Source organism: Dama dama, chromosome X (assembly GCF_033118175.1).
Source record: "Dama dama isolate Ldn47 chromosome X, ASM3311817v1, whole genome shotgun sequence".
Lineage (NCBI taxonomy): Eukaryota > Metazoa > Chordata > Mammalia > Artiodactyla > Cervidae > Dama > Dama dama.
In genome coordinates, this window is record NC_083714.1 from 140840479 (window position 1) to 140854338 (window position 13860).

Consider the following 13860-nt stretch of genomic DNA (forward strand, 5'->3'; position numbering starts at 1 on the left):
ATCATCCGGCCAGCCGTTTATGTGCAAGTAACTTTCCACTGACTTCTCCTGTGCCTGCCTCGAGGGTTAAATGCCAATGAAGCGTGGCCGTGGGAGTTCTAACCAGGGCGGGGCCCACGTGGGTAGTGGATGAGGGGATAGCCTGGGAAAACAGGTGAGCCCGGTGTAGGTGGCATCGAGCCTTCCCTCTCTGCCTCTCACCCATGCCCACGATCCCCAGTGACTCCCACTTGGCGACCTTATGGGCTTCAGGGCCTGGGAGTTGAAAAAGGGTGGCACAGAGGAGGAGGTAGGGGGTGGGAGACAGAACGGAGCATCTTCACAGCTCGTTCCTTCTGACATCTGCCAACTGTGGATGCTCACCTCCGTGGAAGCCCAGCAGAGAAGCTGCACGCACCCGCCCTACAATCGCCATGATCACTGCCAATACTGACATGACTCTGATGCCCTGGTGAAGACCGCGTCCTGTGTAGCCTTGAAGGAAACCCATCTTCTTTTCCCCACTGTTTCTCACCACATCCCAGCATGGATGCTTGATTTAGCATGTTAAAAAGGAAAGGTGTTCCAAGACTGGACTTTCAGATAAATAACAGCTAGCTTTTGGAGTCTAGGTTATCTCATGCGGTCGAGACATTTATATTTAAAGGTGATTCATCAGGTATTTGAAAGTCCAGTTTAACGGGGCATCGGAGAGTTGATCTGGCAATCAGTACCCTGAGAGGGGACACTTAGACCTGTCCAAAGAGCTGTCTGTCCACCCAGATCCACCCAAACACAGGCAGGCAGACCGACAGACACACACAAAGAGCCCTCAGTAAGTCTCAGGCCTCTCAGCTCTCTGCTAGGGCCTCCTGCCAGCCCTGCCCCACCGGGTCCTCTGAAAGAGGAGGGAGGGGAAGGGGGAGGGGGAGAGAACTTTGGCATCAGGGGCTGCAGCCCAGAGGAGGCTGCAGACAGCCCAGCAGATGGGAGCCACCAACAGCACAAACAGGCCTGCGAGGCTTGGAGCTGGTCCACCAATCACGCCTGCGATCAGACCCAGAGCTCCTGTGTGTCAAGACAAACGAGCCAAAAGACTTCCCTGTGCTGCCTAAGGCCCGGCAGGATCTGTGCATTGAGCCGAGGCTCCTCCTCCCGCAGAGGCTGGCCCCGGCCCGGGCTTCTGGTAGCCGCACAAAGGCAGGATTGAGAACCAGCAGCCAGGGAGCGCTGGCTCCTGGGGACACAGAAAGTTTCTGTCCTCTCGCCCCTTGGCGTCTTCCAGCTCTCGTGGGGAGAGGCCGCCAGGCAGCGTACTCACACGACAGCGGGGCGCCTGCCCTTGTGGACTTCTCTTTCTAATCGACTCGATGGATGGTGAATTTACATCAGATAACACACATTCGTTTTAAGTTACCGTCTGTGGATGTGGACCACCGTGTGCACCAGTGTCTCCATCATCCCAGTTGCTCGAGATAAAAAATATTTCCGTGGCCCTAGAAAGTTCCTTGCCTCTCGGCTATTTGAGAGACTTGGCTTTAAATGGCGCCCTCCTGGGTGAAGCTTTCTTTGACTTCCTGAAGCAGAAGGCAGTTTCCCCACACCCCCTGCCCTCGGGAAAATCTTCTGTTGTGACGATCGCTCCCCTTGTTGCCATCTGTCTGCTTGCTCCCTGTCAGGCCTGTTTCCTTGGGGCAGGCCTAGGTTTTATTTCTGTTTGTATCTCTGGGAGGCAGACACCTATCAGCCCAGAGGGAATAAAGCTTGCTGAATGCTCCCGGGGCAGAGTCGAACCCTGCAAGTAGGAAGATGATGAATCCAGAGAGTTCCTCTTCCAAGGCAGGTAAAGATCCAGTCACCTTCCCCTCTCCCCTGTGGCCTGGCTCAACGCAGATTTCTGATCTTTCATCAGTCTCAGGAGCCTGTATCAGTAAACAAAAGAAGTTGCGAGCATCAAGCCCTAAGCCCCTGCAGCCGCTCCGAGCTGTGCAACTGAGGGGATTCAGGCTGGAGACAAGCAGGATACTGGCCCTGAGGTGCACGTCAAAGGAATGATTTCAGCGAGCCCAGACTCTTGTATCTTCCCCTACATAGGAAAGCACCAAATTCATTAACTGGAGATGTCTGGTTTTCTTTACCAGTAATCTTTTGACATGCTGACTCCTTGGCATTTTTGCATAAACTCCTATATTTCCTGGCTCCTCCCTTACCTCTTGAGAGCACTTCTGCAGAGTGATGTGAGAGGCTGTGATCTGGGCCTAAGTCCTCAGTTTGTCCGCCGAATAGAACATAATTCTCAATTTTTAGGTTGTGCTTTCCCTCTCTTTTTTTTTTTTTCAGTCGACAACCCCATGTAGGAGGATCAGCCCATGAGTCCTTCTTTCCAGGACAAGCAAAAGGCTTAATCCACCCTCGTGATCATAGTGTCAGCTGATGGTAACTTCATTCCCGCTGACAACAGAGAAGTAATAATAAAGATGATATAACTTATATAGATGCTTCTGATCTTCAGTGTCATTCAGGATCATTGTAGAAAATCTGGAGAATATGATAACTGACATTTATGGCCTGCTTATCAAGCATGCCAGGGACCAATTCAAGCAATGCTCATTTCATCTTTAGAACAAGGTAATGTGGTAGGCACGAGGTAAGAACTAGCATTGTTAACCCCCCCCCACACACATCCTTTATAGAAAGGAACCACCTAACTTGTCCAAATCCCATGGCTAAGAAGTGGGAGCTGGGATCTGAATCCAGGCATTCGGGCTTGAGGTGGGCCACTACCCAGGCCCCTCCCAAATGTAAGAGAAGACTCTGGGAGAGATTCGGAAGAACACTCCTTTTTTCTTTCTTTTCTTTTTCTGATTTTGTTTTAACTGCATAGTTTCTTTCCTCTGAAACTGACAATTATTGTCATATGATATAATTACATGCAAGGAACACAATCAAAGAACTGATAATACCTCTGGAAAGTGGAATATTCAGGGGGAAAAATCCAAATTGAGAAATAAGTGAATGTATAGCCAGTGACAGCTGTTCTTTTTAGGAAGTGAAATCAATTTTTGTCTTCTCAAAGAATTTCTTCTTCCTGAAGAAATGTATCCTGTTTGCTGCGGGCTCAAAGGCTAAGTGTATGTAGGTGATGACACCCCAAGACAGGCCTGAGGTCCCCAAAATGAGAGGCCAGGTCATCAGGCCTCAGCAGCTTTTCCTTTTGCCCCCATATGCAGATGGTAACCCAAACTCATCATTTTGACTTGCCTGGGCTTGGGAAGATCCCCTGGAGGAGTGCATGGCAAACCATTCCAGTATTCTTCCCGGGAAATCCCATGGACAGAGGAGCTGAGGGGACTACAATCTATAGGGTCACAAAGAGTCAGACACGACCGAAATGACTTTTCGCGTGTGTGTGCACGTGCTCACACACACACACACACACAGAGAAGTTGTCCATTTCTCCCCATTTCCCTGCCTCTGCTGCCCCTCATCATTATGCTCCTAGGGTGTCATCAGAACAGCTTCCTCTAGGCCATGCTCATGCCCAGGCCTGCCCTGTTCCACACAGCCCCTCAGGAGAGTTCTCTGACCTGTGTCTACATCACCTTCCAGCATGTTTCAAACGTATGCTATTTAGCAGCATGCTTCTGCTTCCTGCAAGTCCCCAGAGCTGCAGTCAGAAGGGTTCCTCATCCCTCATGCATATGCCTCCCCATTGCCTCCACTTACAGACCACTGCATACACCGTTCCTGCTGCTAGGAATGCAGGAGTTTGGGGTGGGGGGAGGGAGGCTCAAGAGGGAGGGGACATAGATAGGATTCTGACCGATTCCCCTTGATGTGCGGCAGAGAGCACCACAGCATTGGAAAGCAATTAGCCTGCAATTTAAAAAAAATGCATAAGTCTCACTTCCAACCTCACAACGACCTGAGGAGATGGCCATCATAGCACAGATGTGAAGAGAGAAGGCTCTGGAATCAGACTCCCCAGGGTCACACAGGAAAGGGGCTGGGGTCTCAGAAGAGCACTCTGCTTGCTTGAAATGTTCTGCTGACCCCATCTTGAAATTCTTAGCCAATCTGAAGAAGGGCCCTGGGCTCACAAGTTATGTAACTGTCCTGCCTCTGGCACTGACAAGCCATGTAACCATAAAATAAAAATGACGGTGAAGGGCATAGAACGGGGGGGGGGGGGGGGGCGCGACATGGGGAGTGAGCAGTAAATGAGACACTTCTTTTATCTCCGTCTCACACAGGAGGAAACAAAGCCTCAGTGAGTTAAACAGCGGCCCGTGGATGTCACGTGACAGCAAGTGACGCAATTCACTTTCACTTCTCTGTGAATGTGAACTTTCCTACGTAGCCCTGACTTTTTCTCAGCACGTGATCACGGCTGCTCTCAGTGCATTAACTGTGTGGCAGTAGCCAAGACCTGCTCAGACCTCTTTTACTCCTTTTTCTAAAGCCTTGAAAGTAAGCCAAGCGCAGAGCTGGCATTTCTCACATTTGACAAATGAGGGCAGAGTAAATAAGTGACTAGCCTAAAGGCTCAAATCCAATTATCAGCTTTGCTGAGACAAAGATGGCGACATCAGAGTCCGGGGCCCCTAGAGCTCATTCATCACGCTGTCTGGAACCAGAACCTTCCTTCCTTTCTGCAGATTGTCCAACAGGACACACACTGGTCTGGGGGAAAGGCTACTTTTGGGGCCGATGGGTAGGTAGTCTCAATCTTTTTCCTGCAGCTCCCAGACTGCACTGAAGGAAGTGGGGGGTGGGGATGAGGTAGCTCCAGACACTACCAAGAGATGCTTTTAACTGTCCTGCAGCTGTGACAGCCCAGCCCCATGATTCTTGGTGATGATGAGGTGCAGTAATATTGCTAATATCAGAGTCTAGCATTCATTCACACATTCATTCATTCTGAATCAAGTTACCATGCTCTGGTCTTGGGGAAAGTACCATGCTGGCAAAAAGCGATGCAAAAGTGAGGAGCAAACTATCTTGCTGTTAGGAATTAGGGAGAAGACGGACAGGGAGGCCAAGAATTATAACCATATAATAAACCAGACGGTCCCAAGCTCCGGGTCACAGACCAGTACCACCTGTCAGATGAGCGGCGGCATTGGATTAAATGCAAAGTGCACAATAAATCTAATGTGCCTGAATCATCCCGAAATCATCCCAGCCCCTCTCTGGCGGCAAACTGTCTTCCAGGAAACCGGTCCCTGCAAAAAGGTTGCGGACCTACATAAACGCTAAAAGCCAGGTATTACGGAGAACTCAGGGGTAAAAGCAAAGGCCTAGAAAGGGCGAGAGAGGGGGAAAAAAAAGCCTCTTCCAGAAGGTGGAAGCCAGTCCACTATATTCCCTTCCAACAGCAAATGACATGACTTCGGCGGCTTAAACACCACAAATGTATTCTTACGGCTCTGGACATCAGAAGTGCCTCATAGGTCTCACGGGACCACAATCAAGGCGCTGGAGAGCTATGTTTCTGTCTGGAGACGCTAGAGAAGAATCTGCTTTCTTACCTTTTGCAGCTTCTACAAGCCATCCACACTCTGGCTTGCAGCTCCTTCCTCCCTCTTCAAAAACAGCAAGGTGGGACTTCTCGGGTGGCCCAGTGGTTAGGAATCCACTGGCCAATGCAGACGCCACCAGTTCCATCCCTGGTCTGGGAAGATCCCACACGCTGCAGGGGCAACTAACCCACAGCTAGGTCCCAGCGCCCACGTGCCGCAACTCCTGAAGCCCGGAGCCTAGAGCCCGTGCTCCGCAACAAGAGAAGCCAATGAAACTAAAAGCCTCTACACCTGCAACAAAGAACAGCACTTCCGAGCCCCACCCCCCCACGCCCCCCAATTGTTGCAACTAGAGAAAAGCCTGCGCAGCAATGAAGACCCAGAACAACCAGAAATAAATACGTTAATTAAAAAGAAAAAAAAAAGGAAAAAAAACGCCAGCAACGCAGCCTCTCTCTGGCCCTTCCCCTCTAGCTACATTCCCTCTGGTTCTACCTCCTTCTTCCACTTGTAAGGACGCTTGTGATTACATTGGCTTCACCTGGATAATTCAGGAGTCCCTATTTTCAGGTCAGCTGACTAGCAATCTTCATTCCAGGAGCAAGGTCAATTTCCTTCTGGCACAGGACCTTCACAGTCACAGGTTCCAGGCAGGGGGATGCAAACAGCTTTGCGGGCCATTATTCTGCCTGCTGCACCCATTTCATAGATTACTTACAGTGTGGCTTTGAGCAGTTTGTTCTAGACTCTTTGAGCCTATAAACAACATCTGCAAAACGTAGAAATAACACCCACCCTGCGCATCTCACAATGTTGCCCTGAGAATTTAATGAGAGAGTGTATGTGAAAGTGCCAGAAAAAATACTAAAGCCCTACGTCGCTATATAGGGTGGCTCAGTAGTAAAGAGTTCACTTGTCAATGCAGGAGACACAGGAGACCCGGGTTTGATCCCTGGGTCGGGAAGATCCCCTGGAGGAGGAAATGGGGACCCACTCCAGTATTCTTGCCTGGGAAATCCCCTGGACAGAGGCGCCTGGCGGGCTACAGTCCATGGGGGCGCAAAGAGTGACTGAGGACATGGCAGCATATTGTTTGTGTGGTCAGGGATGGGGCAGTGGGATGACAAGGACATAAGCTCTTGTGAGTATCTGTGACAGTCTAGGAAGGCACCACAAGATGGTTTCTCCTAGGTGGTACACATCTCTTCCCAATTCCACATTCAGTGATGTCCCACTGGTATCTGGAAATCAGCCATGGTGGGAGCATTTACATTATGGAAATAGGCAAATATTACCAATCAGGGTGCTTCCCATATCCCTCCCAGCCCCCACCCGTGTTTAAATATTCCCAGCACCTCACAGCTTCATCCTGTTTCTTTAAGAGAAACCATCTGACATGGTTATCATTACCTTGGAGGAGGGGTCCCCAACCTTCCTGGCCCCAGGGACCAGTTTTGTGCAAGACAACTTTTCGACAGACAGGGGTAGAGGGATGGTTTGGGGCTGATTCAAGTGCATAACATTTATTACACACTGTATTTCTATTATTATTACATCAGCTCTTCCTCAGATCATCAGGCATTAGATCCCGGAAGTTCGGAGCCCCTGCTTTAGAATACAGAAGAGCAAGGTGAAGCCTGAAGCCAGTGATAAACCTGTGTAAGTTCACACTCCTGGTGAGAGGGAGGTGAGGCCCACTTGTCACATACTCCAAGGATCCAGTCCCTCCAGCACACCCTGTTACCATGTAACAGCCCCCCAGTTCTGCCTACCCTTGAGAGGGCAGTTAGTCTAACTATCCGAGAGTCATGGGACCTTACCGCATGCTTAAAAATGTAACCATCAACATAAGGTGCTAGACGACCATTTTTTTGGCTGTGAAAGGGATGTGTCCCGGGGCTCACCCAGATCACAGCCTCCAGTGGCGGCCCCTGTGTACTAACCTTTAAACAGATTTGACCTAAATTGTGCCTGGAGCCCTCAGCTCCAGAGTTTTGGCAACATATGGAAACGGTGACATCACCTTCCAACGCAAAGTTTCAAAGAGATGTGGCACCAACAAGCTGCCAGGTCACTCAAAAGTCCAAGTGCCACATGGCTTCCTCTTAGACAACCTGGAAGTATTTGAAGGTCAGCCAATATGAATACAATACCTTCATTCACAGATGGATAAAGTAAATAGCAGGCTGGTATTTGGGGGGAGCAATTAATGGAGGCAATTGGAGAGAGAAAAAAAAAACTGACTTTGCTTTATGTTCCATTTAAACAGGTTCCCATGTCTCTGACCCTGCGCTAAGTGTTCCTTCCTAAGGTTGGGCTTCTATTTCAAACGAGCTCAAGGCATGAGGAATCTAGTTAGTGGATTTCATTAACACAGGAGCAAAGGCTCACATCTAACAATGGTTCTGTCTTGGCAGAATAACAGGATCACCTGGGGATCTTTGAAAGCTCCAGCTAGCCATATTACATCCAGAGCAGTTCATCAGAAGCTTTGGGCTGGGACCCTAGAGCCATAGTGCCCACAGAAACCCCCAGCTGATGCCGACATGCAGCCCAGGGGAGACTCCCTGCTGCTGTTTATTTTCCTCACTCCCACCTTCCATTCAATTTCTGGGGTTTCCTGTTGTTCATAAAGTGTCTGTTTGAGAAAACTTAGTATCCAGTTACAGCTGGAGGCCCTGGCTGGGAAGGAGGTGAAAGGCCTCAGCACTTTCTAGATGTTTCAGGGAAGAAAGCGGCCCTACACCTAGAAAACCAGTTCTCCCAGCCTCGTCTGACATCACCAGGAGCCAATGAAAAACTTGCACTTGAGTTGACTGGTTCCTGTCTAAACTGATTAAAGCGAGAAATGACTGGACAGACCACGTAGGGTTATGCCCTCCTGACGCCCCCAACTGCTCTTTTTAGGAGAGCCTATTCTCTGATGTGCACTGATCCAGCCGTCTATCAGCTTGCTTTGTCTCGACACATTTGTTCTGAGGCTGTGGGTGGAGGAGGATCTGATTCCCCAGGCAGGTGAGAAGCCAGGTCTCAGAGTAAACAATAAGAATTCCACGCCCCAAGATCCTTGTGAAAGAGAAGATTTTGGTGGATCGTGGCTGCCACCTGTCGGCAGTAATTGGTAATTGACTCCTGTGGAAGCATCACACCCCTTGGTGGAGGTCAATCCCAGCTGCAGCCGTCTCACCCGGGTGCTCGGTATTCACCGGCAGTGTTGCAGGCAGAAAGAACTTTTCTTTAAACATATCAGATAGGGTAATGCAGATAGGGAGACACACGTGTCAAAGCACATGAGCTTTGGATCATGTTCACTTGCAACTTAAATGAGCCTTCTTTTTGTAATCGTTCATGTTCTATGATCAGAAAATCATGATCATGTGTTCAAATGAGGGCTGAACTTGATGATTTTGACCACTGGAAGCTGGGAAGGTGTGAAAAACCCATCCTGAGGAATTGGAGGAGCAGGGAGACCAGAAGAAACCAAACTGTCACAGCTTGGGTGGTTCAGTTGGTAGGTGTTTGCTCAAACATTGAGCAAAAAAATCCTCTCAACATTGCTCAAACGAGCATCATTAGGAACACATTCATTTAGGATACTGCCAACAGGAAACAAACCATGGAAATCTCTGGAAAGGCTAATGTGTGCATTATTTGTGTAATAAACATATTTATCAGATCACTTTCTAGAATTTCGTTCTGCCTGTCTTAAATGACTGCTCTAAGATACCGTGTGCTTAGCACTTGGGGGAATACAGGTGTGAGGCAGGGCTTCTCAACCTTGGCACTGCCAGTATTTTGGACAATTCTTTGTTGGGGGAGGGGTGTCCTCTGCGTCATAGGATGTTTAGCAGCAACCCTGATCTCTACTCACTACATGCCACTGGCACCCTCTCCCACAGTTTATATGCTACACCTGTCAAGGAAAAAACATACTAAATTCCTAGAGTCCAAGTCTCTACCCATTGGCTACAGATTATAAAAAGCTGCCCACTTTTGTCCTTAAACTGGGGAGGAAAAAAAGAGAGAAGGTTTGTTCCACGTTTATACCACAGCCTGAACTAAAGAGCCTCTTAATGAAAGTGAAAGAGGACAGTGGAAAAAGTTGGCTTAAAACTCAACATTCGGAAAACTAAGATCATGGCATCCGGTCCCATCACATCATGACAAATAGATGGGGAAACAGTGGAAACAGTGGCTGACTTTATTTTTTTGGGCTCCAAAATCACTGCAGATGGTGATTGCAGTCATGAAATTAAAAGACACTTGCTCCTTGGAAGGAAAGTTATGACCAACCTAGACAGCATATTAAAAAGCAGAGACATTACTTTGCCAACAAAGGTCCATCTAGTCAAGGCTATGGTTTTTCCAGTGGTCATGTATGGATATCAGAGTTGGACTATAAACAAAGCTGAGCACCGAAGAATTGATGCTTTTGAACTGTGGTGTTGGAGAAGACTCTTGAGAGTCCCTTGGACTGCAAGGAGATCCAACCAGTCCATCCTAAAGGAGATCAGTCCTGGGTGTTCATTGGAAGGACTGGTGTTGAAGCTGAAACTCCAATACTTTGGCCACCTGATGCAAAGAGCTGACTCATTGGGAAAGACCCTGATGCTGGGAGGGATTGGGGGCAGGAGGAGAAGGAGACGACAGAGAATGAGATGGTTAGATGGCATCACCAACACAATGGACGTGGGTTTGGGTGGACTCTGGGAGTTGGTGATGGACAGGGAGGCCTGGAGTGCTGCGATTCATGGGGTCACAAAGATTCAGACACGACTGAGCGACTGAACTGAACTGAATACTCACACCTGTATCCTCCTGAGTGCCAAGCACAGAGCATCTTAGAGCAGTTGTTTAATAATGTAGAGTGGAATTCTGGAAAATTCTAGCAAGTGAGCTGATAAATGTTCTCCCTTTGCCACCTTCTTCATCTGCGCTGCACTTGCTCTGAACCACAGCCCCGCCTTTAGAGAAGGAGGCAAGTGATTTCTGTCCGGGCACGGAGCCTCATGGACTCAGCATCACAGCATCCAAGATGGTTGGCGCTATCTAGGACCCAGAGGACAACTGGCATGCTTGCCACTGGGAGTGGGGAAGGGGGAAATGGAGGGTTAAGGAGCTCCCCCCATAGGTGCTGCAGTGTGACATATGACAGTGGGCCCTCCTGCTCATATCTATCTGAACTTTCATTCATGCATCCATTCATTCACTCACTCACTTGAGAAGTATTTCCCGAGAATCTCTGTGTGTCAGGCATGGTAATAAATGTTGGGGACACAATCATGGACCGAAAGGAACCTTCTCTCATCTCTAGAGGCTAGTCTAATGGAAGACCCATGCGTTAAAAGCACTCTATCCATTTCCCTGTTGTCTTCACAATAAAACTTCTGATCAATGCTAAGATGATAGTGTAGATGAGATTTGGAGGTTAGGGAACAGCCTCTCTAAGTGAACCTCTCCCTGTAGGATAAGCAGGAGTTAGGAAACTGAAGCCTGGAGGAGGAGGAGCCTCAAGGCAGTAGCATGTGTGGAGGTACCGAGGCAAGAGGGTTAGGTGTGTTCGCAGCATGAACCAAAGGCAAGTGACAGGGATGCATAGAGAGGAGGCTGGAGGGGCAGGCCAATGGGAGGTTACAGAGAGTCTTGTGTGTCTTGTTTAGGATTAAGATTTTAAATTTAATTCAGTAGTTGCACCTTTTACACGAATCACTGTCTGTTGGAACTGAACTGGAGGGATCAGAGTAGATACCAGCAAACCAATAAGAGATGCTCGTAGCTTGGATAAGGCATGGTGATGATGGAGACAAAAGATGGAGGATGGATAGGAGAGAAATTTAAGAGGTCAAGACTGCTAGATGGGGACTTCCCTGGTGGTCCAGTGGTTAAGACTCTGCTGCCAACGCAGGGGCCCTGGGTTCGATCCCTGGTCAGGGGACTAGATCTCACATGCCATATATAAGACCTGGGACAGCCAAGGGGGAAAAAAAACTGCTAGACAAATGGTTGGGTATGGGAGCAATGGAGTAGTCGACAGTGAGCCTCAGGTGTCTGGCTTAGGGAACTGCCTCTGAGCTTCCCCTACAAATCTAGATATCACTCTTGATCAGCTCTGAGTTTCTGGTATCATCATTACTGAGATAGAGAGTTATACTTAAAATAGGCCAGGTATAATGTCAAAGGAGAGGAAGATTGGGAAGACAGAGGGGCCTTCTTTTCTCTCCTAGAAATTCAACTCACTAGAAATGAAAAGGCTCAAAAAAAATAAAGAGCTTCCACATGGCAATATTCTGCTATCATACCTCTCATCTCTTTGCACACTGAAGGGACATTTATAAAGACCATTTTCTCTTTTGAGTCATTGGCAGAGGATGCCCCGTGATGGCCCCTTCTGGTTCAAAACCCAGTTATCCCTCACCTTGTTCCTCTAAGACTACACCGTGATTGCTGAGTGAGACATGGATTGACCAATTCTCCCATTCAAGGGCAGAAAGAGAACACAACTGCGCGACCTTCTTTTGTACTCACGGGAAATAATGGATACCATTATGGCTTTAAGTTCAAGGATAATGAGGGTGGAAACCTGGCCGTATCACTATTATAGCTTTATTAATAGCTGAGAGGGGAATTGCCTTTATTCTTCCAATATTCATAAATGACTTTCCCTTTCACAAGGGCATTTTCAACTTTCACAGAGTTCTGAGTCATTTCTAAAGAAGCAAAGCCACAGTTGTTGTTAGGAGTTGAACTGTGTCCTTCCCAAATTTTATGTTGAAGTCGTAACTCCCAGTACCTCAGAGTATGACCTCATTTGGAGGGACTTCCCCGGTGGTCCAGGGGCTAAGACTCCATATTCCCAATGCAGGGGGCTGGGGTTTGATCCTTGGTCAGGGAACTAGATCCCACATGCCGCAACTAAGATTCAATGCAGTCAAATAAAATAAATAATAAACATAAATATTAAAAAAAACATTACTTCTTTCCAAAAAAAAGAAGAATATGACCTCATTTGGAAATAGAGCTGCTGCAGATGTTATTGGTTAAAACACAGCCATGTTGGAGGAGGGGTGGACCCTGACTCCAATAGGACTAACGTCCTTATAAGAGCAGAGAGACAGGGAGGGAAGGTAGCCATGTAACCATGGAGGCAGAGACCAGAGTGATGCATCGAAAGGCCAAGGAACTCCGAGGATTGCCAGCAACATTAGGAGCTAGAAAAGGCAAAGAAGGACCCTCGGCTACAAGTTTCAGAGGAACCACGGCCCCGTAGACACCCAGATTTCAGACTTCTAGCCCTCAGAACTATGAGACAATAAATTTTGATTGCTTTAAGCCACCCAGTTTGTGGTACTTTGTTTGGGTGACGCTAGGAAATTAATACAGTTGTAATATTAGAAAATCACATAGAGATCCTGTAGTTCATTCTAGAAATGAGGAATCGTGCTCAGAAAGATGGAGCGGGAACTTCTCTGGGGGTCCAATGGTTAAGACTCGGGGTGCTCCCAATGCAGGGGGCCTGGGTTCGACCAGGGGGTCAGGGAACCAGATCCCACATGTCACAACTAAGAGCAGTACAGCCAAAGAAATTTTTTTAAAAGGGGAAAAAAAAAAACAAAAACATAGAGTGATTTGCTATGATCAGACCTGGGCATTCTAATTCCTGTGGTTCAGAGTTCTTTTTTTTTTTTCTTTCTTTTTTTTCCATTTATTTTTATTAGTTGGAGGCTAATTACTTTACAATATTGTAGTGGTTTTTGCCATACATTGACATGAATCAGCCATGGATTTACATGTATTCCCCATCCCGATCCCCCCTCCCACCTCCCTCTCCACCCGATCCCTCTGGGTCTTCCCAGTGCACCAGCCCCGAGCACTTGTCTCATGCATCCAACCTGGGCTGGTGATCTGTTTCACCCTTGATAATATACATGTTTCTCACAAGCAAGGAAATCGAAACTGTAATCAAAAATCTTCCAGCAAACAAAAGCCCAGGACCAGATGGCTTCACAGCTGAATTCTACCAAAAATTTAGAGAAGAGCTAACACCTATCTTACTCAAACTCTTCCAGAAAATTGCAGATGAAGGTAAACTTCCAAACTCATTCTATGAGGCCACCATCACCCTAATTCCAAAACCAGACAAAGATGCCACAAAAAAAGAAAACTACAGGCCAATATCACTGATGAACATAGATGCAAAAATCCTTAACAAAATTCTAGCAAACAGAATCCAACAACATATTAAAAAAAATCATACATCATGACCAAGTGGGCTTTATCCCAGGAATGCAAGGATTCTTTAATATCCGCAAATCAATCAATGTAATACACCACATTAACAAATTGAAAGATAAAAACCATA